This window comes from Mus musculus, chromosome 1 (assembly GCF_000001635.26).
Source record: "Mus musculus strain C57BL/6J chromosome 1, GRCm38.p6 C57BL/6J".
NCBI lineage: Eukaryota > Metazoa > Chordata > Mammalia > Rodentia > Muridae > Mus > Mus musculus.
Genome location: NC_000067.6, coordinates 38,132,083 through 38,159,892, shown reverse-complemented (window position 1 = coordinate 38,159,892; position 27,810 = coordinate 38,132,083). Strand labels below are relative to the sequence as shown.

Below are 27,810 nucleotides of genomic sequence, written 5' to 3'. Positions count from 1 at the left end.
ACTCTTACAAAGGAAAACATTTAATAGGGCTGGATTACAAGTTCAGACTAGCCCTTTATTGTCATGGCGAGAAGCACGGCAGGATACAGACAGGCATGATGCTGGAGAAAGAGACAGGAATTCTACTTCTGGATCAGCAAGCTGCAGGAAGACAGAGACATTAGGCCTGGCTTAGCATTCGAAACCCCAAAGCCCACCCTCAGTGACACACTTCCTCCAGAGAGGCCACACCTCCTAATAGAGCCACTCCCTGGTGACCAAGCATTTAAATCTGGCCTATGGGAGTCATTCCTATTCAAGTCACCACAGATGGTAAGAAGAATGTCTGTCACATAGGAGAAAAACTGTCTCCCACTTTGGAGAGGCCCTCTCATCTGGTCTTATGGAGGCCAGGGAAGCAGTCAGGATCTTTGCTTTTCAGGCCTCTCCCACTAGATTGACTGTGAGGGACTGACTCATTCTGAGAATGGATGGGTTTGATCTGAACCTCTGTGTAGCTGCTATGCCCTGAAACTGCTGTACTGAAGCTGACATGAAGTAGAAGAACCTAGATGTGGAATATGCACCAGGCAAAAATGCAGGAGGGCCCTGAACAGGAAGAGGACCAGACAGAATGCAGATTCATACTTACGGCTTTTGCAGGGTGACTATCCATTCCCCATTCTCCTGGACTTCCGTCTGAAAAGGGAGTAAGCTTTGTGTTGTCAACAGATAAATGAACAAAGGAATGAGGTGATAGATTATTCATGGTCTACAAATGTTTACTATTTAGACAACCCTTTTCATATTATAATAATCTGTTCTAGATTTAGCTTTCAGATCCAGCACTGAGACAGAACCCTTTGGCCATGTGCAGAACTTAACAAAGGATAAATGTACAGGAGACAGAGACAAAATCGGCTGACATACTCAGGAGCAAAGAGAGCCCCGATCGTGGTGTGTTTAATCTAAAGCCACCTTCAGTTCCTTGAGATCCTGATACACATTTTTCTGTTCAAATCCTTCCTCACAAAGATGTCATTTTAAAAATGGTTTTTAGGTTCACAGGAAAGCCAAGAGGGAAGTTAAGATATTTTCTATAGAGTCCCTGTCCAATGGCTGTCAGAGCCTCATTGTTACCAGCAGGCTCCACTAGAGCCTGTGTTGGTGTAATCGGAGAACCCACATTTACTCACTGGGATGACTCTTGGCACTGGGCAGGCTGTATGTCCCCATTGTGGTGTGATGAGTGGTACTATAGTCCTCTCTCTCCCAGTTCTGTTTTCTACCGTTCCAGTTACCTGAGATCAACGGCACAGTTGTGACCCAGTGAACCTCCTTCCTGTACATAATCTGAGAGCTGATCAATACCCAATACCACATTGCGAATTGATTGGCTGGATGGTCAGGGACTTGGGAAAATCGTGATTGGAAAAATCAGTGAGAAAGACTTCTGGGGAAGAAGTATGTGGATAGATGTCTCCAAACCAGCAAAGGATGTGAAGATATTTGTGTCCCAGGTAAGTGCTCATCAAAAGGTGACTTTAGCCAAGAAGGAGTTCAGTAATCAAGTGGATAAGATGACCTGTTCTGTGGACAGTCAGCATCCTTCTCCAGTCACCTCTGTCATTGCTCAATGGAAACATGAATAAACTGGCCATGGTGGCCAAGATAAGGGTTATGCTTGGGCTCAATAACACGGACTCCACTCACCAAGGCTGATCTGGTTACAGTTGTTGCTGAATGCCAGATCTGCCAACAGCAGAGACCAACAGTGAGCCCCAGATATGGCACCCTCCCTCGAGGTGACCAACCAGCAACCTGGTGGCAGGTTGACTACATTAGATCATTCTTTCATGGAAAGGACTGTGACTTGTTCTTACCGGAGTACTTCTTCTGCATATGGATTTGCCTTTCCTACACGTAATGCTTCTGCCAAAACCAGCACAGGGCTCAAGGCCTGTGTCTTGTGAGTGAGAGTTAGCTTCAGTGGTCAACTACCACAAATCTGGAGTCACCTAGGAAGAGGGAACCTCACCCAATTGCTAATGGATGTAGGAAGGCTTAGCCCACGGTGGGAGGTGCTACCCTGGGCTCCAGAGAGACCTGAGCTGTGGAAGGAAGCAAGCTGAGCAGGCCATAGAGAGTAAGCAGCACTCCTCCCTCATCTCGCTGCCTCAGTTCCTGCCTCCAGGCTCACGCTCTGTCTGAGTTCCTGCCTGACTTCCCTTCATGGCGAGCTGTGATGGAGACATGTAAGCCGTGGAAACAAACCTGGTCCTCTGCAAGATGCTTTTTTTAAGTTTAGTATAGCAACAGAAAAGCTAGCTATAACACCTGGTTTGCAACACTCACGACAGGCCTGGACTCTCGGGTAGAGTGGGTCTGAGGCCATGCAGGCACGTTATGATTCTGCAGATGCTCTGGTAATTTTGTCCTTTTCTTCAGTCATGTGAATCTAAAAAGCATAAATTAAAATACACATTTGAGATTGAATTCACTCAGCTTCTAGTGTAGTGTTTTGTCACTTAGAGAGTACTCAGTAGCTCAGGACAATTTTTTTCCATGGACATCTTTCTTCAGGCCCCTTTGCATATGAGGGCTTTGCGTGCCTGTCAAAAAACAATGCTTTACAGCTTCTAACTTTATGCACCTGTTTCAACGTGAGCGTGGAGAATTCCCAGAACTTGCAACACAAAGCAAAAAGAAAAAGGTAAAGACGATCTTTTAAAACCTAAACAATGATCACAATTGGACAGGTTTTTTTTTTTAAAGTCCCTTGCTGTTTAGTTCTTGTTGTTGTTTTGTTTTGTTCTGTTTTTATGTATAGGAGGCATCCTATATCTGCTAAAACTGTCAAAAAGGGGTGCTAAGCATATCCGCCAAGCCAAGTCATTTTCCTTTCCTACCAGATACCTCCTATACACTCATATTTTTGCATGTTTGGGTTCATCTACCTCCAGAGTTAAAACCACTACCTCCTAATTAAAAACCACTTAAGGAATTACTAGCTCACACCTCAATGGGCTATATTAGTTTGCTAATTTTAGCTAATGAATTACTACAAGTAAAGGGTTCTAAATAGCACTCCTGCATCATCTCATGGTTCTGTGGGTCAACAGTTGATACAGATGATTCGGTTGTCTACTTATGATCTGAAATCCAGTGTGTCAGCATGGCAGGGCTGGGAGGAAGGCACTTCTAGGTTGTTTCTGGTTGTCGGCAGTGAATTGTTTCACGCAGCTATAGAGCAGAGGCCTTGCTTCCTGACTGGCTGGTGATCAGAGGTCACACTCAGCAGGGAAGGGCTTCTCTCAAGTTCTTCTTTGTAGCTTTTCGTCTTCAAAGTCAGCAAGGGCACTCCGAATCTTTCCGTGCTTCGAATCTCTCTGATCTCTCTCCATCTGCTCCAGCCATAAAGGATGCTCTGCCTTGAAAGGAATGTGATGGGGCTGCACCCACCTGCATGGCCTCTCTTTTGATTATCTCAAAGTCAAGTCATTATGATTTTCAATTAGATCTTCAAAACTTCTCTTGACAGTAACAACACGATCATGGGTTGAAAATATGATAAAAAACCAAGAGCTAAGAAAAATGTGGCTCTCATCAGGTAGACAATCTTGGGGCACTGGCTACCAGCTGGATATGCGCAAAACCAAAACTAGAAAAGAGGCAACTGAAAGTGGAGGGTAAAGGTGTTTGGACTATTCAAATCAGACCACACCCTGAGGGCACAGTGGTTCACTGGGGGCAACCTTCCAGTCAGATGCTTCCTAAGTCCCCGCTTCTCTGGGGGGCTGAAGGGTCACTGATTCTCCAGAAGTCTTCTGCACACAGCGATGCAGTCATCTTGCATAACCTTAGTCCCTCCTATTAAGGCAGGTAAGCTATACCACATGAACACATGTGCGCGCACAGAGGGAGGGAGAGAGGGGGAGAGAGAGAGAGAGAGAGAGAGAAAGAGAGAGAGAGAATAATTGAGGTATTACAGCTCCAGAGACAGCTGCCGTGGCATTAGTTGAAAACAGCAAGCCACACCCTTGTCTGATTTCCAGAAGTGTTTTCTGTGTTCCTTGGCAAGCCTGGGGTTCAGCTTTCCCTTCTTCCCAACGGTGAAGACAGGTTTTCGAGTGGGATGCCTTTGGTTGAGGATATCAGAAAACCCAATTCAGGTGACTTAAGAACCAGAGGAAACCAGAAAGCAACAAAGAGCCCATTGGAGAAAGGTTTTAGATATAATTCTGGCTCCGTTTATAGGCAGTACTCTCAGCTCTGACTTCCTTCTTGGGTTGGCTTATTTACCCAGTATGGCTTCTCTCATCGTGACAATAGGCTTGCAGCACCTTGCCCTCCGTATTTACACAGAAGAGGAGAGAACTAGCAGGTCCAGAGCACTGAAATCCCAATTCCAAGTCCACTGACCACTCTTTCCCCCTGGCCATGGGACTATCACTGTTTACTTGCTTAGGCCTGAGTTACCTTGACAGACAGATCAAGCTTGCTGGCTTAGACTTATGAGTTCTTATCTCTAGGGCTGGGGTCAGTTCCTCAAACAACATGGCCACTATCCAGTGAGAGGAGGGTTGGTGGATGTTGGGGCAGCAGCCTAAATGTCACTACAGTGAACACCCACCTTGGAGGACCTCGGTAACAGACAGGACTGCTGTTTCTCAGCAGTCTCAGTACCTGCGGGTTACTATAATGTAAGCATCTCCCTCATACGGAATACTATTCCGATGTTTAAACATTTCCCATGCAACATGGATTCCAAGCCACCAACCTCACCACATACCATCTCAACTGAGAAAAGGATAACCTTGCTCTGACATATGACAAAATGGGATGATAGTGTCACTCAGTGCCATCTCTGGGGGCCATGTGCAATTGTTTCAACCTGCGCCAATGTGTTCATAGTTGGTTTCCACTAAACTATACTTCCAAAGTTCCCACTTGGACTCAAATTCTATGCTGCCTGCAGATTTCTCTATAATACAATCTGCTCGTGACGCATGCCTCTCTCCAGCTTCAGTGTTCCCTGGCTGTTTGGGGTCCTCTAGAATCCCGATTCCCTTAGGAAGGCCTTCTCAACCTCAGCACTATTGGCATTTGTGGCCAGATGCAGGACTGGGTTCTTGGTCATGTGACTTACGTAGTCCCACAAGGCCGTACAACCAGAGGAGCCCTAACACTTGTTTCCAGGCTCCATTGTCATTATCTTGAAGTTCTTTTTTTTTTCCTCTCTAAAGATTTATTTATTTATTTTTACGTATACGAGTACACTGTAGCTGTACAGATGGTTCTGGGCCATCATGTGGTTGCTGGGAATTGAATTTGTTACACCCTGATTCCACAGGAAACCCAGAAGAGCTCAAGAATTGCCAAGTCTGCTACAATTTGCAGAAGAGTCCTTTTATTTCGAGTCTTCACTCGGATCTCAAACCTCCTACAGCGTAGGTTCCGAGTGCAGTCTCCAGCTTGGGTGTCTTAGCACTTACATACATAGCAGTTAGAAATTCTTTGAATGCTTAGGGTGAAGGGTAGCGAGGGTGGGTTAGGTAAGTCATAACTCAGACCATTTGGTAGGGTGGAATTGCGAGGCTGGGAGAGGGATTAAAGATTGTCTTTTGTGGAGCTATCAAGAGCTAATTTTATGGCTGGCCATAACTGTCTGTGACCTCTGATTACCTCTTTTCTATGATTTAAGCGTGGGACCCTAATCTCCTTTCTTCAAGGATAGGCACCAGCTGCACCTGGTTATCTAGAAGAGTGCTGGCCTTGGTGCCACCGAAGCTGAGGACTTTTTGTCATTTGTCTTACTCGGGCTAGCACCCAAGGCTCCTTGAGTCCTCTCGTAGCAGCTAGGGAGGTTTGCTGCAAGGGGCAGGGGGACAAAGCTTCTGAGGGGCAATGCAGAGGCCAGCCTTACCTTGTTGCTGTGGGAGAGTGCCTAGGGGGAAGGGGGACTTCTTCAGGAGAGTGCAGAAGCAAGCCACCTGTACACCTCAAATTCAGGACCTCTGCTCTCTCTGGTTCTGCTTGCTCTGGCCCAAAAGTATATTTATTGTTATATCTAAGTACACTGCAGCTGTCTTCAGACACACCAGAAGAGTATGTGAGCCACCAGGTTGCTGGGATCTGAACTCAGAACCTTTGGGAGAACAGTCAGTGTTCTTAACTGCTGAGCCATCTCTCCTGATCCTATCTTGAAGTTCTTTTCTTTTTTTAAAGATTTATTTATTTATTATATATAAGTACACGGTAGCTGTCCTCAGACACTCCAGAAGAGGGCATCAGATTTCATTACGGATGGTTGTGAGCCACCATGTGGTTGCTGGGATTTGAACTCAGGACCTTCGGAAGAGCAGTCAGCGCTCTTAACCACTAAGCCATCTCGCCAGCCCCCTATCTTGAAGTTCTTAATGATCTTTAAACTTGTAAGTGAAATACAGGAGGACAAAAGAATTGTGTCTGTGAGCAGGGCACATGCCTGATAGTCATGGCCATGGTCCTCACTGCCCTATTTGAAGACTGGTGTTTCAGTGTCTTATGAACACAGAATTCAAGTGGACCCATGATACATGAAAGTTCAGTGACAATCAGAGCAAGCAGAAAAGCAATGTGTTACACTTGTGACTGAGAAAACCAGTAATTCTGAATCTTACGAAAGCTCCAACCCTTTAATATAGCTCCTCATGTAGTGGTGACCTCACAACCATAAAATTATTTTCATTGCTACTTCGTAACTGTAATTATGGTACTGTTATGTGTGGGAAGTGGGGGTTATGGGGTGGTAGTGATTCTGGTCAGTTTCAGGGACTTCCTGAAGCTATCTTGAGTTGTTCACCTCCCTGCTTAAAGAGCTTCTCTGGAGGATGGAATGTTTACATTTCAAAGGAAACTGTTACATCAAAGTCCTTGTTGGTGGGGGCTGAGTCAGTGCAGCAGGACTGTGAGAGAGCTGGTCACATTGTATTCACAGTAGGAAGCAGGGAGGAGACAGCTTCTGGAACAGTTGGGTCCAGACCTCCAGATTATTGGAAGGTGCCAGCCACATTCCTTAGAGACATTAACCTGTTCAGGGATTTCAAACAGGGCTCAGACTCTCCCCTCTCCTCATCTGTGGCTGTAACTCCTGACCAATCAACACAAACTTCTCTATGACAGCACACCACTCAATTTCATTAGGTGGATCCTTCACATAAACAGAAGAGCTATGTCAAAAGCTCTGCCGATGGACTCTACCATGTATGGTCCTTCAGTGGTGAAACTTATTTTCTATCTTGTTAATTCCTCTATGAATTTGTTTATATATTTGACATTACTGAGACCAAAGCCATATATTCATATACAGTAGGCGACACTCTAGCACCACAAGCTGCATCCTCCCATTCTCTCCAGTAATGAAATTTATGTATCAGGCTGAATATGGAACCTGGGACTTCATGTAAAGTAGGCAAGTGCATTCCTTCTGAGTCGCACCCTATCTCTCTCAATAACATAATTTAGATGGTACTTTCCTAGTCAAGAAAAGTTTAACCAATTTCAACTTGAAGAATTATATCAGGTCCTTGATGACCTCTGGACAGAAAATTCTGTTGATAAAGAATTCTAAGGAGCAAACCCGTCAAGGTGTGAGCTGACTTTTCTAATCATCACCTGTTCCTGTTCAATACACTTGAAAGCACGGAGTTTGGAAAGAGTTGCAGCCCACTGTGGATTTCATACCGGGGAATCATTATTCCTTGCACCAGCCCTTCTGATACTTTGGTGTTGTCCAGGAAAAGCAGCCTCGTGGGCATAGATGGTGATTCATGCAAAACCACAGACAATGAATAAAGTTGTGATTCCTTTTTCCCAATGATCCTTAATCCAGATTCCATTTTGCTTTCAGTACTGCCCGCAGCCGCTCTCTATACTAGGATGGCTTTATGTCCTTTAGATTCAGGTAGTCAATATTTATTTCCCTTCTCGGGGGGAAAACCGACAATGCACCTGGCCTGTTTTTGCTCTGGCATTTATTAAAGTTCCTCTCGCTATGTATTTCTCTCCGGTTCTTAATTGGGAACTTAAGGGGTTGGGATTCCTCATGAGCCTATTCTAATATGTGTAGATGATGTTTTGCTATTTAAAAAAAATGAATAAAGGTTTAAGAGTGATTTTGCATATTTATTAAAGACCTAAGCTTGGGAGAGACATAAAACCTTCAAAGAGGAATTATAGTCATCTGCAACAACAACAAAAGCCCCCGTGCTTGTGACATTCTGTGCCACACGAAGACAAATCTCATGGTGTTAAAAGGGGAAGCATCCAAAATGTCCCCAGATTGACAAAATGGCTTTGAACATTCCGAGGGTGGTGCGCTATGTCACAGAAACTTGGTACTAAACTTTCTCGCATCAAATCCTCTTTCCATGAATTATGTCCTAGGTTCCTGGACCTCTAGCCTAGGAAAATAAACATGAAGCCTTCTGGGACCTAAATACAGCTCTAAGGTGGCACCCGAACAGGGGTACCTAATTAACATTATCCCTTTTCCCTTGTTGTTCATCAACCATCTGAATTCAGGGAGTATTGAACAATTACACAAGACTCATCTGAGGCCCATTTGCTTTTCTTTTAGTTTGTTTTTAATTGGCACAATTATAGGTATTAATGATGTACAGAGTGATATTTGCACGTACACATACACAACGTAAAAATGATCATGACCAAGTATTTAGCATTTTCAGCACCGTTATCATTTCCTTTGTAAAATTTTGACTTATTTTTAATTACATGTCGGTGTGTGACAGGGTTGTATACGCACCTGACTACAGGTAGTGTGGAAAACCAGAAGGAGTGAAAGGTAGAGCTGCCCCGTGAGCTGCCCCGTGTGGGTGCTGGGAAGCAACTTAAGCTCCTTTGAAAGAGCAGTAAGTACTTACTCTTAACTGCTCAGGCATCTCTCCAGCCTCCATTTATCATTCCTCAGTAATGGGAACATCGGAAATCCACTCCTCTAGTTATTTTGAAACTGAGAATTGAGTACCATTATTCAGTCCAGTATGTAACTGTAATAGAACCCCGGAACTTGCTTCTCTGAGCTATGATTTTGTATGTGTTAGTCATTCTATACCCCCACTCCCCACTGCCGTGTCCTCCCTAGCTTCTGAAAAGCTCTATTCTTCCCCCTATGAAGTCAGCTTTATCTCAAAGGACTTTCCTTTGGTTCAGTAACTAAGACACAGTCACCTCCTCTAAGAGCTAGGCATCAGTGGGCACACATCTAAGTTCTGGATGCCTCAGCTGGCTGGTCTCAGGGTCTCCATTCAGTTCTTGTGTACTGACTCCTTTTTTTTTTTTTTAAGATTTATTTATTTTATGTATGTAAGTACACAGTTGCTGTCTTCAGATGCACCAGAAGAGGGCATCAGATCCCATGACAGACAGTTGTGAGCCACATTGTGGTTGCTGGGAATTGAACTCAGGACCTCTAGAAGAGCAGCCAGTACTCTTAACCGCTGAGCCATCTCACCGTCTCCCCAGCCAGTGTACAGACTTTTGTTGATGGGGGAAACAAAGCATTTCTCAACTAGCTTCCCAGCATTCCATGCAACAGTTTGATTTTTCTATCAAGTATCATTGGCTCTGCAAAACGCTAAAGCCAGCTGTTTCCTGTCCGTTGCCCAAAGGTTCTGCACGGCTGCTCAAGTCTCTATTACAGTCACTTGTGCTCTATAATCTATGCAAGGTTGGTTACCCTGTTCCTCAAACAAGCCTGACCTAATTTTATCTGTAAATGCTTTATTTTCAAAAATAGAAATTGGAAGTTATTAAGCAGGTTATGCTGATACACACCCGGAATTTACCTTTGAAATACAAAATATTTCTAGAAATCAAATCAACTCAAACAACTAAATTAATTGTGCTTGCTTAGATATACCAACTAGGGAGGAAGAAAAGAACAAAGATTTTGTTTGTTTGTTTGTTTGTTTGTTTTTAAGGCAGGGTTTTGTTTTTTGTTTGTTTGGGTTTATTGTTGTTGTTGTTGTTGTTGTTGTTAGTGGTGGTGGTGGTTTTTAAATGCAGTCCAGACTGGCCTGGAATTTGGCTGCACTCTTTCTGTCTCAGCCTTCTGAGCACTAGAATTACAGGCATGAGCCACCACACCTAACCTTTGATGTGTCTTCTTTCCATGAAGTTCATGATACTGGAAACAGAACTAACTCTCTTTCTTCCTTCCTTCCTTCCTTCCTTCCTTCCTTCCTTCCTTCCTTCCTTCCTCCCTTCCTTCCTCCCTTCCTTCATATCTCTCTGACTCTCTCTGACTCTCTCTGACTCTCTCTGTCTCTCTGTCTCTGTCTCTCTCTGTCTCTGTCTCTCTGTCTCTGTCTCTGTCTCTGTCTCTGTCTCTCTCTCTCTCTCTCTCTCTCTCTCTCTCTCCTTCCTTCCTTCTTTGGTTTTTGAGACAGAGTTTCTCTCTATAGCCCTGGCTGTCCAGGAACTCACTCTTTAGACCAGGCTGGCCTTGAACTCAGAGATCTGCCTGCCTTCTCCTGAGTGCTGGGATTAAAGGTGTGTGCCTCCTCCTGACCTCAAGGAGGATTTTCTCCATCAGTAGTATCTTTTATTTAGCAAGGAAATAAGACAAACTAAGACCTTATAAGAACTTGTATGCATATGCATATGGTGTAAGTATGTGTCCATGTCTGTGGAACCCAAAGACAACCTTGGGTGCTACTCCTGAAATCCCACCCATTCTTTTTGGGAAACAGGGCCTCTCACTGGTTGTCTCTCATTGGCCAAGTAGCTTAGGTTGACTGGCCAGTGGGCATCTCCCTGGTGCTGGGATTACAAAACAGGTCCCAACATGTATGTTCTGGTGATCAACTTCAGGCATGGCCTTGGCCTTAGAAGCCAAGTGCTTACTGATTCCACAGGCTCACCAAGCTCATAATTTCCCCATTTCACTGCCTTGTTTTTACCAAAGGGAGAAAGTCTAGTGTCAGGAGCTGGAGATGGCTCAGCATTTACTTAGTTTGCAGAGAACTGAAGTTAGTTCCTAGCTCCCATGCCAGGTGGCTCCCAAGTGCCTGTAACCCAGCTGCAAGGATCCAGCACCTTCATTTGGACTTCTCGGGTACCTGCTCTAGCATGAGAATCCCCCCTCCCACTACACACACACACACATCACTAAAAAAATAAAAATAAATATTTTTAAGTGGGGAACCACCATAAAAGTGGAAGATTGGGCCAGTAAGATGGCTCAGCAGGTGAAGGCCACTTGCTACCAATCTACCAACCTGAGTTCAACCCCTGGGACACACATGGTAAGAGCAGAGAACCAGTTTCACAAGTCATCCTCTGACCTCTACACACCCATTATGGCACCCGCATGCTCTTTCTCCCTGCTCTGTCTCTCCAACCTGTCTCTTCTCTTTCTCTCTCCCTCCCTCTCATCTCCCCCACCTCTCACATATACATACATGAGTGTAATTCTTAAACATTTTAAGTGGAAGGGCATGCAAAGGCAAGCCCCCTGAATCTTAGGAAATGTCAGCTGACCCCTGTGTCAAAAAAGGGCCCCATTAATCAAGACAAGGGTCCCTATAAAAACCCTGAAAAACAATAACACTCTCAAAGAAGGCATTATTAGCTGTCAGAGACAAGATCCTGATTAGAATCTAATAAAAAGCAAGTGGGGAAAAAATTAGGATTCTCGATGCAGATAAATATTTGGGTCTTTTGGAGATAACTGACTGGTAATGCCAAAAAGTTGAATATAGAGTTTAGCAAAAATGCTTCTCTTGACGTTACATATGATATCAGAAATCAATTTGCAATAGTATTAGATTAACATAAGCAGGCTGATTTTAGGAGGTTCTGCTGAGGACGCCTAAAACGTGTCATATCTGCCAGTGACACAATCCTGGCGGGAACCATTTAGGCCAGACGTGGATGAGCATCAAACCTCAAGGGCCCTCTGAATACTCCAGATGGAGTTTGCATGAGTGTTCCTTCACTGGGCTATAAATGAACTCTGCTTACTGTCCATTTATTATTGGAGCAGACTGAAGCCCCTCTTTGTCAGAAAACTACCAGTCTATCTATGGCAAAATAATAATAATAATAAATTTTATTTATTTTAATTATATATATTAATCAACTACATATTTAATAAAATATATAATTTTAATATAATATATGATATAATAATATAAAATGGAAGCAGATAAACCTTGTGTGTGTGTGTGTGTGTGTGTGTGTGTCTGCATGTGTCTGTGTGTATGTGCAGGCACATGCATGCTTATGTCTCTGTACATAGAGAGGCCACATGAGTACATCAGTATCCACATGTCACTCTCTGCCTTTGTCCCTTAAGACATGGCCTCTTGCTGAACCTGAAGCTGGGCTGGGGCCCAGCCAACAGGTCCTGGAGATCATCCTGCCTTTTTTTTTTTTTTCCCCTCTCAGAGCTAGGATTTCACAGGCTTGTGAACAACTGAGCCCAGCTTTTTATGTGGCTTCTAGAGATTTGGGCCCAGGTAGTCATGTATGAGCAGCAAGTTCTCTTACCCACTGAGACATCTCCTGAGTCTTGCTCTTTTTAGCTTTGGAAATCCCAAACTAAAAGGGAGTTTCATATGACTAGCAATATTAATAAAGAACACAAAATTCTGTCTTTTACTCAGAAATGCTTCATTTACAGTCCTCAAGGGGGAACAGGAGAAACAACAGAACTCTCAGATGCAGTTGGTCATCAAAGCTGTCACAAACTTCATCTACACCCTATAGTAGTACTACCACCTCTAATGTTTGTGAGCACCCCAAGTCCCCTCAGAGCACCCTTTTATTAATTAATTAGTAGCAAATTGTTATGTGTTTGAAAATTTATTCCTAATCTTATATCCTACCTATTGCACATTTAATTGTTTCCCCTACAATGATATATTCAAGTCCATACCTCACAATGTGACCTTATTAGAAACAGGACTTTTGCAGAAGCAATCAAGTTAATATTAGGCCATACGGGGCTATGGTTGGCCCCAAACTCAACTACAGGTGTCCTTAGAAATCTGTACATGAAGGCCCACATAGGAAATAAGGAGGCCATGTGATGGTCAGAAGACCCAGGAACATCAATGCCTGCCAGGAAAGACTGAAGTTAGGGAGGGGCAAGGGCAGATTCTTCTTTAGAGCCTTTAGACCTCACAAGGCTCTGCGGCATTGTGATTTCAGGCTTCATTGTAAGAACTAACCTTTTGTTGTTTTAGGGCACCCAGTCTGTGGTATTTTGTCCTGACATCCCTAAGAAGCGATTTTCTTACAAACAGATGTAATTAGTTGCCACGAGTACCTCACATATGAAAGCATTGCATGGTAGTTTCAGTAGAGAACACACAGATGGTTCCCACTCTGGGAAAAGGGCAATGAAAACACTGAGGTGAAACCTGCTAGATTTTAATAGAAGTCACAAAGGACACTCAAGCTCTGTAAGCCCAAAGAACCAGTCTAAATGCATGGGCCAAGGCTGTCACTGGCGCTTGCATAGTCCTTGATTTTATTTTCTTGAGAAGTCAAGTGGGACCCTTAGCCCATAGCAGACACTCCCACCACCCACATGAGTATTAGAGGGTAGATACAGCCTTGTAACAAGACTAAAAGACAAAGCCGTCTGCCTCTCTCAGGTGGACTATGGAACATGTTTTTATTGCCTGGGTTTCACAATCTAGACCAATGGCTTCTAGCTCTATTACAAAGACTAATTGTCACTTTATCCTGATAATTGTGTTGCAGTTGGCTGGTGTGTCCTAACATCCAGACCAGCCTGCGGCTACATAGAAAGATCTTATGTTGAAACAACATCAACGAAACCCACAGAAGCATAACTTTAAAAAAAATCAATAAATAGAAAAATATGTATATTATGATTAATGTCTGGTGGCCTGAGCAAAATGGAGGAAATAAGAAAGAAGGGGAGTAGGGTTGTGGAGAACCAGTCCCTGGCAGTCAGAAGGCGGTCAGACAGGAAGACACACCATTCTTCTCTTAGACATAAACCATCTCTCAGAACCCCAGGCTCAGACAAGGCAGTCTGAGTCAACAATAAAATGTGAGAAATCAAGGACATTTCAGAATGTCATCTGTCTTAGTCAGGGTTTCTATTCCTGCACAAACATCATGATTGAGAAGCAAGTTGGGGAGGAAAGGGTTTACTCAGCTTACACCTCCACATTGCTGTTCATCACCAAAGGAAGTCAGGATTGGAATTCAAGCAGGTCAGGAACTTGGAGGCAGGAGCTGACTCAGAAGCCATGGAGGGATGCTGCTTATTGGCTGGCTTCCCCTGGCTTGCTCAGCTCGCTTTCTTATAGAACCCAAGGCTACCAGTCCAGGGATGGCACCACACACAATGGGCTGGGCCCGCCCTTCCTTGATCACTAGTTGAGAAAATGCTCACAGCTGGATCTCATGGAGGCACTTCCTTTCTCTGTGATAACTCCAGCTTGTGTCAAGTTGACACACAAAACCAGCCAGTACAGCATCTAAGCACAGAGAGAAACAAAGTTGGTCTGTCACACACGAAGTACCAAATACCTTTAGACGTCAAAGGGACGGGATTAGAACTTGGTCTTCGCTCTGGCCTCCTCTCCTTCTGGATGATGAGTAGTCACAGACGCTTGCGGTTTGTGAGAGCATCCAGTCTGGAGTGTACCTCAGTTCCTCAGGCTCTCCCTGAAATGAACCAAAGACTGACGATGTAACGGGTTTTTCTCTCTTTCTCTCTGCCTGAAACAACCCAAGATTCTCCAGGGCATGTGTTAAAAGTTTTAAACCCAGATGGCTCATCTATAGATGTGTCTGTCCATGGTGCTCTCTGAACAGGGGGCATCAACAAAGCCACTGAAGGGAGAAAACAATAGCAAGGAGTGCATGAGGACAAATCATCTGGAGCTAAGCGTTTGGAACGGAGCAGAGAAAGGGGCTGGATGATGATTTTGGAAGCATTTGTATTCATCTATAAAAGAGGAGAAAAGTGTTTGTGTTAAGGACAGATTTCTCTCTCGGGGCTATTATATTCCAAGGAGGGACAATGGTGTAGCCTCTGGTGTGTAAGTCTGAGGAGAGATCACATAGATGACCATGGGACAGAGGGCAGCTGTAGACAAGGTGGCCAAGCCTGGTGGTTTGAATGGGATGTCCCTCAGAGTCTTGGACGTTTGAATACTTGGTCCCTACTCAGTAGCTCTGTTTGGATCGTTTGTGAGGGATGCGGCCTTGCTGGAGGAAGTGTGTCACTATGGGTGGGCTTTGAAAGTTTCAAGACTCCTGGCACTGTTAATTTACCATATCTGCTTCCTGCTTGCTATTGCAGATGTGAACATTCAGCTAACAGTTGCAGCCACCCAAGACTTGAACGGGAAGGCCAAACAGGACAGAGTAAAGGGCAAGGTTATTATGTAGGAAATCATTGTGGCCAAGTCACGGGCAGGCACAAAGCTTGATCATAAGCACAGGGCTAAGGGGAGCAAACCCAGGGGATGATGGGAAGGGCACCAGGCAGGTACCACAGGATCATGGATGCCAAGAGAAGGATTTTGCTAAGGAAACACTATGACTCCTGACGTCACAGTGATTCATGCTAGAGTTTTCTTTCATTAGCTCTTCTTCCTGTCCTAGTTGTCCTTCCTTGGTTCTCAGAGGCCTCCTGAGCTGGAGCATCTCCACCCTAGTCTTACCGATGAAGGCACCGTCCTCCTCCTTCCTGGATCTTGGATGCTTTGATGTCAGATCTTTGTAGCTTCTGGCTCAGTCTTTGAAAATAATTCCCCATGTAGGAATTTGGAAATAATCCTGGCTTTCCCATCTCCTTGGTCCAACTCATTGTGTGAAAAATGTCCCCTTCTGAAACTAGAGCAGGGACATCTGTAAGAGCAGGAAGTTTGGGATAATTCAACTAGCTCATATTTAAAAATGAAAACAAACGATGCTTCTAGAAGGTTCTACCAAATACTCCCCCACTTTCTTTTTTTCTTTTTTATTGATGGATCACAGGGCCCCCAATGGAGGAGCTAGAGAAAGTACCCAAGGAGCTGAAGGGATCTGCAATCCTATAGGTGGAACAACAATATGAACTAACCAATACCCCCCCCCCCAGAGCTCGTGTCTCTAACTGCATATGAATCCCCCACTTTCTTTATGTCCATTTTCCTACAGTCTGTCTGTCTCGTTTTACCATCTGTTGGTTCCTTTGATATTGTTTAGTTTTTGTTTTTGTTTTTTCCTCTTCAGGGTCCGTGTGCTTCTTTTATTTTGGAATGTTTCTTTATATTGAATTGGTCTTCTTTTCCTGTTACCGTCATATATCATTATTTCTTCTGCAAGTTTTACCTTTATTGCTGCTTATGTGTTAAAAGGTCTTGAGACAAGAGCATTGGAGCCTGGCACTTTGCTTAGCTGGAATTCCTTCTGCCTGTTAGTAATCATTTCTACCACTACCCTCCTTTAAGTTTGCCTCCTGAATGTCAGCTATGCTTCCTGACACAAGACTCTTCATTTCACAAAGCCCTCTTCCTTTGTGAGTAATGAAAATGTTTTTTTCAAAACCTTCCTTTCTTTATGCCTTTTGTGCTCTGAACCCTTTATTTCTCCTGTATGATGTGTTTGAAGTCTTGTGTATATGGTTAAAAAGCTCTTGATTATGGATGCTGCCTGCGATATTGAGCCTCTTGATTTTTTTAATCTTCCCCTGATTAAATTCATATAATGATTAATTCTGCTTGTCTTTTATAATTCTCTTATCCTTATTCTTACTAGGTTCCCCAGGTTTTTTTTTTTTTAAAGGCCAGAAACAAAACTCCTCCTATTGTTCTATCTTTAATTAAATATATTAGATAGAAATAGGTTTTTTTCTGTGACCATTTTGGCTTTCTAAAATTTCATTAAATCTATTATTTGAAAAAATTTCAGTACTATATGATATAACCATCACTTTGGTAGTTATATTTGATTTGCTTTTAAAACTGTTAAGGTCTCACAGAATTTTGTAGCTGGGGGAGACACTATCTGTGACAATGCTTTTATTTTACAGACCAAGACATGAGGTCCAGAGAAGGCAATCAGAGTGTTTGTTCATAAAGCAAGCAGCTCATTAGTGGCGGAGGCAGAGCTGGAAGCTTGATTCCCAGCTTCCTGTGTGATGCTCTTTCTGCGACAGAACTGCACTTCCACTTCAAGTGTTATTTGGATTTGTTGGCCCTCCTATGCCATTTTCATATAATGTGCATTGCACCCCTCCCCTCTCTCCTTTAGTATTTGAACTTGAAATACCCACAAAAGAAAAATCTTCCAATTAAAAACAAAAATAGATTCCATCCCTCAAAGTTGCTACAGGTCCCTGGAGTTATGACTGATGGAATGGGCATAAGTCCCTGGGTTTTATTTCCAGTTCTGCCTTCATTTGGTGTAGAACCGCAGGAATACTTGCCCCTTGGGCTTTTCTTCTGGTGTTAGATTAACGTTATAGAAAGACTCTATGGAAGAGCCCATGTATCTAAAAGCAGGAATTCAGCATCATTAGGACATCTAATGTTGGGGGATGCACTTATGTTTAATCCACAAATGTCATCCTTATGCCTCTCATGTTAGTTAATGGGGAATTTCTAAACCTTATCAATAACCCCAGGTCTTAGAGAATTTTAGTCTTTTCTTTCCTCTTCCTCCTCCTCCTCCTCCTCCTCCTCCTCCTCCTCCTCCTCCTCCTCCTCCTCTTCCTCCTCCTCCTCTTCTACCAGCCTCCTTCCCTTTGTAGTTTTGGTGAAGAAAGGAAAAGAAAATGCTGACCAACTGGGCCCCTGGCCTTCTGTGGCTTTTCTCTGTGAGGTAGGACAGCCAGACTCTGAGATCAAATGAGCAGTCTAGGACCATGAGGATGTGCCTGCTCCCAGGGAAAGCTGAGATGAGGAGCTGTCCAGCTTAAATGTGGGCCTATGTCAGAATAAGGGATGGCTCCAGCTCTCCACAGGAAGTTTGAGCAATCTTTCTGATCAATGAAACACACATCTTTGATCTTAGTCTGTCTTGACTCAGTCAGCTCAGGCAGGAAAAGTGGGGGGAATCTCCCAGGACATAGGCCTGGTTTGTAGAGCTCAGACACAAATGCGATAAACACAGATCTGATCTAAGATAAGGGACCAAGGCCTAGGTAACTCCAGGGAGGAAGTCAAGAGAAATTTGCTCCAGTTCAGTTGCTTTGCTACAAAAAAAATAGCAAGAATACCTTTCTTAGGTTCTCCATGCCCCCCACCCTACATGCAGAAGTCCCAGGGTCACGTGATGCAGAGAGATGCCCTTATCTGTTTTTGATTTCAAATTTCCTGAAAAAAAGAGTCCTAAGTGAGTCAGGTACCTGCTTTTCTATTGGTTCTAGAGACTGAACTCAGGTCTCAGGCTTAGATGGAAAATACTTACTGATGGAGCTATCTACCCAGCTTGACACCTTGTAGTTTAAAATGATTAAAAGGAGACTTAAGGTAAACAGAGGTAGAATGCTGATAAATGCACATAGATTTGAGTGTGTGTGTGTGTGTATGTATGTATGTGTGTGTGTGTGTGTCTGTCTGTCTGTCTGTCTGTTTACTCTCATCAAAGGACACTTTTACAAAGGCACCACCTCAAATTCATACATGCCCACTACAGAGCTTTGAATAAGAATGGTCCCATAGACTCATGTGTTTGAATGCTTGGCACAGAGGGAATAGCACTGTTAGGAGGTGTGGCCTTATTGGAGTAGGCGTGGCCTTATTGGAGGAAGTGTGTCACTGGGGGTGGGCTTTGAGATCTAGTGTGGCACACAATCTCCTTCTGCTGCCTGTGGATCAAGACAGAACTCTCAGCTCCTTCTCCAGCACTATGCCTGCCTGCATGCTGCCATGCTTCCCATCGTGATGATAATGGACTGAACCTCTGGAGCTGTAAGCCAGCCCTAATTAAATGTTCTTCTTTATAAGAGTTGCCATGGTCATGGTGTCTCTTAACAACAACAACCAACCACCACCACCTAAGACACCCACAGATCCTCAAACATTTATATGTAGTTGTATAGTATAAGTAACTGTCCTTGAAGTGTGTGTGTGTGTGTGTGTGTGTGTGTGTGTGTCTGTGTGTGTCTGTGTGTCTGTGTGTGTGTGTGTGTATGTAAGCCAGAAGTCACTGTTGGGTGCTTTCCTCAATCTCTCTTCACCTAATGTTTAGGGTAGAACCTCTAATTTAACCTAAAGCTCACTGATTTAGCTAGACTGGCTGGCCAGCAAGGATCCTTGACTTGTCTTCTGTGCCTGGCTCTTCTATTGGTTCTGGAGACTGAACTCAGGTCTCCGGCTTATGCAGAAATGCTTACTGATGGAACTGCCTCCCTAGCCTGAGACCTTGTAGATTAAAATGATTATGACACACTTTGGTTTTCCCAAGGTGATATCCAAAGGTAGTATTCCCAGGCAAGTAATAAATAGAATGCATTGCCTCATGTGAAGGAGGGAGAATAACGAGAAAAAAGGAAAGCAGGAAGACAAATCTATCACTTTTGTTTCATTTCAGCCAGAAGGCAGAAATCCTGGCATATTCAATGTAAGCCTTAAGGAGGACTGAAAGTGGTCATTTGCCAGTCAAAAAGTGAATGCAGAAATAGATGAGTGGAAGGATGTATATACTTATGTATGTATGTACATACAAGAATATGTATGCATGTACATATGTATATATGTATGTGTGGTTTGGTTTGTTTGTTTGTTTGTTTGTTTGTGACCAAATCTCTGGTGTCTTATTCAGGGTTCCTACTCTTGTATAAACATCATGACCAAGAAGCAAGTTGTAGAGGAAAGGGCTTATTCAGCTTACACTTCCATACTGCTGTTCATCACTAAAAGAAGTCAGGACTGGAACTCAAGCAGGTCAGGAAGTAGGAGCTGATACAGAGGCCATGGAGGGATGTTATTTACTGGCTTGCTTCCCCTGGCTTGCAGTATTAAAAACAGAATAACACTAAGTCCTCCGTTTCATATTCTCCAGCTTTTCTGATATGGTAGAGGTTTCATTATCTTCTTTAAAATTTCAAATAAGATTAATATCTCACATATGCCATCTAGACCAAAGATCTAGGTTTATACTGAAATGATGGGTAAACCACAGGCAAGAAAAGAGCTGTGTAGAGTGTCTAAGTAAGCTGCCCAGGGAGGCCATGCCCCTTCACTGATGGGTGCTAGAGGGCTTCCTGCTCTGATACCTGTTTTCCTGTGTGACCGTGACCCCCAGCTGCTAGTCTTGGTGGTTTCTGTTCCTTTCTGCTTTGCATCTTGGCCCTGGGACAACCTTGGCAAGCAACTCAACCAAGTGATACTGGTGCTGCCTGACTGAATTCTTAATGGCCTTTCTCCTGCTTCTGTCTACCATGCCCTCCAGCCATTATCTCCTCTTTTGAGCTCTTCCTTCTTCAGGTCTGCTGTGTGGTTCCTCTTCTGACCCGGGTCCTCTTCCTGTGGGCTTACGGCAGCCTCCAGTGGTCTGCATTTATCCTGCCATGCTCTGTTTGGAGCTGGTCTTGTTTGTGATGGTTTCTCTGTGTTTTTCCTTAAGCTTTGGAACCAAGAGAGGCTCCTTCTGCCCCTCAGAACACCACTCAGCAGGACGTTAAGTCCTCTGCAGCCTCCTCATCCTTCCACTTCTTGTCCAGCACTTTATTTCTTCACTGCATTGTGCACAGTTTGTTTGGGCCACAGACAGCAAATAATACTGTAGGAGTCTACAGTCTAACTCCAAAAATTGGTCAGCAGCAGCTGTGAATGGAAGTCCAAGGATCTAACAGTTGCTCAGTCCCACAAGGCAAGCAATGAAAAAGAGAATCTTCCTTCTTCGTGTCCTTATGTAGGTCTCCAGCAGAAGGTGTGGCCCAGATTAAAGGTGTTTGTCACCATGCCTTTAATCCCAGATGACCATGAACTCAGAGATCTCCCTGTCTTAATCTTCTGGAATTCATAGCCACTATGCCTCAAAATCTCCATGCCAAGATCCAGGTCAGAAACTTCTATCTCCCAGCCTCCAGATTAGGATCACTGGTGAGCCTTCCAATTCTGGATTGTTGTTCATTCCAGATATTGTCAAGTTGACAACCAGGAATAACCGTTATACCTGGCAAGAAGCAAATAAAAAAAAAGAGAGAGAGAGAGAGTTTACTTTGGCCCATCACAGTGGAAACAGCAAGGTGGCAGGAGCTTGAAGCAGCCAGTCATTTAGGACTCGCAGGAAGCAGAAAGAAATGAACGATAGGACTCATCTGGCTTTATCCTCCTTCCTTTTAAAATTCAGCCCAAGCCCCATCCCAAGCCAACAGTCGGGGTAGGTTTTCCCTGTTCAGTTAGACTTCTCTGTAAATATCCTCAGAGTCAGGCTCAGAGACGGTTCTCCCAGGCGATTCCAAATGCAGGCAAGTTAATAATCACAATTTATAAGGAAGAAACAAACAAGGAAGACTGACTACCTGGTGAACTCTGTGTTGAGTACATGTTTATTTTCTATCCTTTCCTAATACCAAAAAATTACTAAGTAGATTTTTTTTTTCTGTTTTGATTTTGTTGTTGTGGTTGTTTTCAAGACAGGGTTTCTCTGTGTAGTCCTGGCTGTCCTGGAACTCACTCTGTAGACCAGGCTGGCTTCCAACTCAGAGATCCACCTGCCTCCACCTCCCGAGTGCTGGTATTGAAGGCCTGCACCATCACTGCCCCGTTAAGTTGACTCTTTTTAAAAAATATTTAATTTTAGTTCTAATTGTTTGCATGTGTCTTAATGCGGGTATGTGCATACGCTTTCAAGTACCTGTAGAGACCAGAGTTGTAAGATCCCCTGGAATTGGAGTGGTTGTGAGCCATCCTGTATGGGTACTGAGTACTGAATGTCAATCCTCCACAAAAGCAGCACCCCTTAACCACTGAGCCATCTCTCCAGTCCCGAGTCTTCTTAATTAAAGAAAACTTAAATCACAAGGGAAAAGCAACTGCAGATGAGAGAGGTTAACAGAAGTTTAGAAGCTGAAACTCAGGAGGCAGTTGTCTATAACATGACTGCCTGGTAGAAGAAGCTACGTGTGGAAGGAGGAGAAACATGGCAGATTCTCTTAAGAACTGGACATGAAAGGGAAATCAAAGTCCAGGAAGATCCCAGGCTTTCTCGCCAACCCCCATGGAAGCATTTGGAAAAAGGTATAAGCTCTCAGGGTCACCCATGTCCTTGAGTTACAGGCAGGAGGGTGCCACTACCCTAAACAAGTATGTGGTAGAGAGATGGGAAAGAAAGAGAAGTGGAGAGGTCTGTATGCTGTGGAGAGGGGCTGAACTGGAGGCGCCATGGCAGTGAGGACCAGGCTGATGTGAATGACCTGAAGCCATATGGATGAATGAGGGCCCAGCTACCACTGGAAGCCATACTGATCTGGGTGGTCTGCCCTGCCATGAGGGGCCACGCTATGTCCTGGCCCTGTTCCCACAGAGGGCCAGGTCTGGTTCCTCCATAGCTGGGGGCTGTGAAGATGTCCATAGTCTGTGTTGTGACCTCAGGCCATGTTGATTCTGTGGGTGGGGCTGCTACTTGAGGCCATGATGGTATCTGGATCAATGCTACCACCACAGGCAATGTCTGGGTCCTGCTGCAGCCAGGGTCTGTGTAGATGTCCATGGCACCTGATAACACCAAGGGACATGTGGATGTCATGGTCTGGCTGCAGCCTGAAACCATGCTGATGTCAGTGGGCTGTGCTGACTCTGGGGCCATATTGATGTGAGTGGTTTGCACTACCATCTGAGGCCAAGCTGATGTCCAGGCTGCCTCCTCCAAGGGTCTTGTCTGGTTCTACGGTCCTACAGCAGCTGGGGTCTCTGCCAGAAAACATGTGGCAGCCCACGACCTGTTTTCCTGCTATCTGCAAAGAGGAAAGAAGCAGCTTTTGCAGTAGGATTGATGGTTGATGATGCACCATTGAGAGGAAGGGACATAGAAGGCTTCTGTGACGACCCCTTTCTATACCCCAATCACTTTCCTCACAAAGGGTAACAGCCTACACAGGAAGCCATCAAAGAGAACTCTTAGAAAGTGTGATAAGGATGCTGGGGTTGGCTCTGCACAAATTGATGGCCTCTGGAAGAGTAGAGGAAGAGGAGTGACTCAGTTCCACTTACAGGGCAGACCACTGAGAGTCTGCCTGTGCTCCAGCAAGTGGACCGATAACACAAAGTAGACGTTTGTGTGTGTGTGTGTGTGTGTGTGTGTGTGTGTGTGTGTAGAAGACATGGAAGGACTGGGAAATGAGTGTAATCCGGGTGTATAATGTGAAATCCCTAAAGAATCAATGATGTGTGTGTGTGTGTGTGTGTGTGTGTGTGTGTGCTTTCTTAAAATAAAAATAGGAAAAAAGGCTTGGGGGGAAAGAACTGGACACAGAGTCTCAGTGAATACAGGAACGAGGATGGATGAGACTAGAAACAGGAACAGGCTGTGTGTGTGTTCTGTTCTTTCTGCCCCATCTCTATGCACAGCAGCCCCCTTTTTCTGGTTATTCATGTCATAAAACTAAAATCCTTTATCCACCTAAAACACGGACACGTGGCCCATTAGCAAACCTTATTGGCTCTGTTTTAAAGCCAACTTCAAGGTGTGTCTATTCCTATCAACCTTAACAAAGACTAGATAGTTATCCTGTTACTTCTCACCTGGCTTTACTTATTTGTTATCATTTAAATTTCTTCTCAAACATAATATACTTTGATCATGTTTTTCTTCTTTGTCAATTCCTTCCAGTTCTGCTCCACTTCCCTACTCACTCACCTTATGCTCTTTCTCCTTAAACAAATGGAACCAAGAAACACACACACACACACACACACACACACACAGAGAGAGAAAGAGAGAGAGAGAGAGATTAAAATAAACAGGCAAAACACCGATAAGACAAGGATGCCCAAACAAATCAAAATGAGAGATCAAAACGTCTCCAAAAATATCATTGAATTAGTTTTGGGTTGTGCAAGTACTCTTGGGAATGGGGCCTGCCCTGAAGAGGGCTTAATTTAAGCACCTGAGTTTACTTCTTTGTTTCTTGTTTTTCAATCCAGAATTTGTCCTACTTCTCTCCGGGACCTAGCCAATTAGCTACCATGTATTGTCAAGTGTTTTGGCCATTTCCAGTCCTTACTTTGAGTTAACAGTGGCATGTGACTCTGTTGGTCTTTTGTCCTTGAAACATTACCTCCTTTTTTAGAACTGCGCTTATTTTCCTGTTCTTCTACCTCTAGCCATGCGTCCTTCTAAGTTTGCTTAGAAGATCCCCCGTCATCTTTACTGCATCTGAATGTAAAGGTGCTTACAGGGTGCTTCAAATTTCAGCCATCGCATATCTTTTTTCTCTGTTATCCTTCTATTAACTTTACATCTACATGACTGAAGTGGAAATTTAAGGGTTCTTTGGAAGGTTGTGTTGGATGGTGTTTTGCTGGGGCAAACATGTAAAGGAGTGTTTTCCTGAAGTGAACACAGGTGAAAGACTAAGGCAGGCTTGGGAAGGAACATTTTACGGAAGCAGACACAGGAGGAAGATGTTCTGCTAAAGTAAACACGTGAAAGGACACGTGATGCAGGATGCTTTGCTAACAATGCACATGTATTGGTCTGCCTTACATTGCATCATTGAGCTCCATTTGTTGGGACTCCATAAAGAGAAACACACGGAAAAGCTTCTGGTGGTGTGCTGTGGCTTCTTGGGCTCAGGTTGATTGTCAGAGTGGTGTCAGCTGAGACAGGAGAACATGCTGTGGAAAGACCTGTGGAGGACGCGTGATGTTTGGAGAGAGCTTAAAAAAGACTGGATGGACAGTGATGGGGCCTGAGCTAGGCTTGCTTATAGAGCTAGCTGTGCAATGCTTGTTGGTCTCTCGTCTTTGCAGATGTTCACTTAGCTGAGAGAGAGGCACAACCAAGAACTTTTGCTGGCATTCCTGTGGCCCTGGTCCCTCTTGCAGACTTGTGCTCAGGCTGAGACCTGGCTATCTCTGCTAGGTAGTGCCACCAATGCTGATTCGTGTTTATTAGCCCGAGTCTACCGAACTAGACTATTGGTATATATCTATGAAATGTCTGAGAATGGATCAAGCTGCCACTGCAGACCTATATGCCTGACAATGCAGATGGATTTGCTCCAAAGAACCATTACTTGAAAGGGCCACTTCCCCTGAATCCTTTCTTTTACACTACCCCTGGGGTTGGTGGGCTAGAAGGGAGGTTAAAGTGTTTAAGAACCCTCACAAAAAATAAAGTTTGAACAAATTAAAGTTACATATGACTTTAAAAACAATCTGCCAAGCTGGGCATTGGTGGCACATGCCTTTAATCTCAGCACTTGAGAGGCGGAGGCAGGCAGATTTCTGAGTTTCGAGGCCAGCCTGGTCTACAGACGGAGTTCCAGGACAGCCAGGGCTACACAGAGAAACCCTGTCTTAAAAAACATAAAAACAAACAAACAAAAAACAAAACACAAAACAAACTGCCTTCCTAGTGCTGGGATTAAAGGTGTGCTCCACCATGCAAATTCTTTAAAGAAGAATGTCAGACAACAAACACAGCAGGAATGTGTAATTAGAAAGCCATCCTTTGCAACTCAATAGAATAGTTGATTGAGACCATGATTATCAATAGAGGCTGAATCATTCATTAGGTGACAAGTTGATGGTTAAGGACATAAGGTTGGTAAAAGCATTGTCAACTAGCAGCCTATATAGAGGAAAATATATTTTTATATTTTACTAAGGAAAACACCTGGCTGTTACCACTCAACCAGGTCATTCCACTTGTGGTGAGGAAACTATCCATTTCACTATGATAGACTATTAAGTGTAGAGCAGTGTGCCTGACATGTTCCTGCCAATGTAGCATTGGAAAAATAGTGAGATTGTCCCATAGTCCCAAGTTTGAGAAGTGGTACATTGACCAGTGGCTCCAGATGTCCCATTAGTTAATAAAAATCTTAGTCTGGGTTTTAAGTATATTACTTTTTTGCCCAATGAGTTGCCAAGCTGTTATGCTATACTTATGTGCCTTTATTTATTTGCCTATATTTATTTTGGCATATGGATGATGTGAAAAAAATGCATTGAGCCATTATTGCTAAGAACAGAGAGAGTTTGAGAACCCCGGTTAGTAGGGTAATAATCACTGTATTAGAATTCAATACATTGGATGATAGTCAGTCTTCTCACTTGATGTCATCAATATGATTCTCTGAGTCACTGTTTCCAGTCCTGGGGTTCACTCTTTTTGACAGTTTAACTACTCAGCTTCTCTGGAAATCCTGTCTCTACTTTCTGAGTGCTAGGATTACAGGCAAGCACCCATCCCTCCCCAGCTTTTATTTAAGGGGTGTTAGGGATTTGACCTCAGTTCCTCATGGTTGTGTAGCCAGTTCTTGACCCCCTAAGCCTGCTCCCCGCCTCCGACTCTTGATGATTTCAGTCTGTAAGGAGATGAACCTTCTCTGCTCTGGCCCTTCATATAGTTGATCTTCTCCTTTACAATGACTTCATCCTCCATCCTGTATCTATAGCGAGGCTTTCTCAGACCCACCTGCACTGTAAATAATGACATGAAGTCTTCTAGGCAGTTTAAAGCTTAGGCCTTTTGCTTGGGCCATCTTCCAGCTAGCTTATCTAATTTAACTGGACTACGTGCCAACGATCTGCCACGTGACTGGCTGCAGCTTTGCTTTCTTTCCCTTTATCATTGTCTTTGCCTGGAAGTTCCACCCCCTACTTCCTGCCCAGCTATTGGCTGTCAGCTCTTTATTACAACCAATCAGCATTGAGATAACCTCTGATAACAATTCTAGATTGCCTCTAGGTTGCCCGACCTTCAAGTATCTGAACAGGTGTGGAATTTATATACTTAGGAATATAAGGCCGGTGATGGGCCACGGAAATGACATTAGCGATATCCTGCCAGCATTTAGCCTTCTGCCAGTACAGAATTAGCTGAAAATACAAAGACACACCTTTACACAAAGTGAAGAAAAGTTACTCCAACAATCATCACACGCTAGTGCCTAACTCAAAATCCTTTGAAAGGTTTCTTACCACCCACCAACCAGAATTATCATTTGACTAATCCCACCACCCCAGGCAAGTCCCTTTTCTTCCTCGGCTTAGGTTCCGTGTTGAGTCAATATAACTCTGCTGCCTCTGCCACCAACATCTTTGTCTCTTTCTCCTTTCATTGTAGTGTTTGGCAAAACCCATGTCCTGGCTAACCTGGACTATGACAAGACCTCAGTGCCTCTCACAGCTGCAGAGTGACAGATCACCATACTTCACAGAACTCTTCATTCTCCCATCCTCCATTTGCCTTCCTAGCCTATGCCACTCTCGGCTTCATGTTTCACAGTTTCTAGAATGTTCCCTGGTCTCCGTTCCTCGCCCATGTGGCTCCGGTGTTTCCCTAACAGAACCAACCTCTCAGTCCGTACTGCAACTTTCCTCGCAGGTTCCCACTGTGCCTGCAAGATTGCCCTCAGATGGTAGCCCTGAGCCTAGCCTGCAGCTGTTGCCTCTCACCACACTAAAAGCTTTTTAAAGACAGGAAATCAATATGTTTGGCCACGGGCATACAGGGTGTACCATATGACTGATTACTCGTTGGGTCACAATGAATGTTGTGAACTGTGTTGGTTAAATACGAACCTGAATGTATGTTTGAGAGTGTTAAGTCCTGGCAAACCAACTCTGCTTTCAACACCCTCCGTTCACGTGGGCTTGAGCCACGCCCTCT

At 44.1% G+C, this 27,810-nt stretch overlaps 1 long non-coding RNA gene across 1 annotated transcript; it reads right to left on the bottom strand.

Moving 5' to 3' along the window:
* Gm5099 (predicted gene 5099) lies at positions 1–27,810 on the bottom strand. Its single transcript, NR_151587.1, has 6 exons — positions 27,723–27,810; positions 15,699–15,870; positions 14,557–14,694; positions 1,176–2,437; positions 632–678; positions 1–141 (listed from the first exon to the last, which is right to left on the bottom strand). It is a non-coding gene; the product is annotated as a predicted gene 5099 (long non-coding RNA).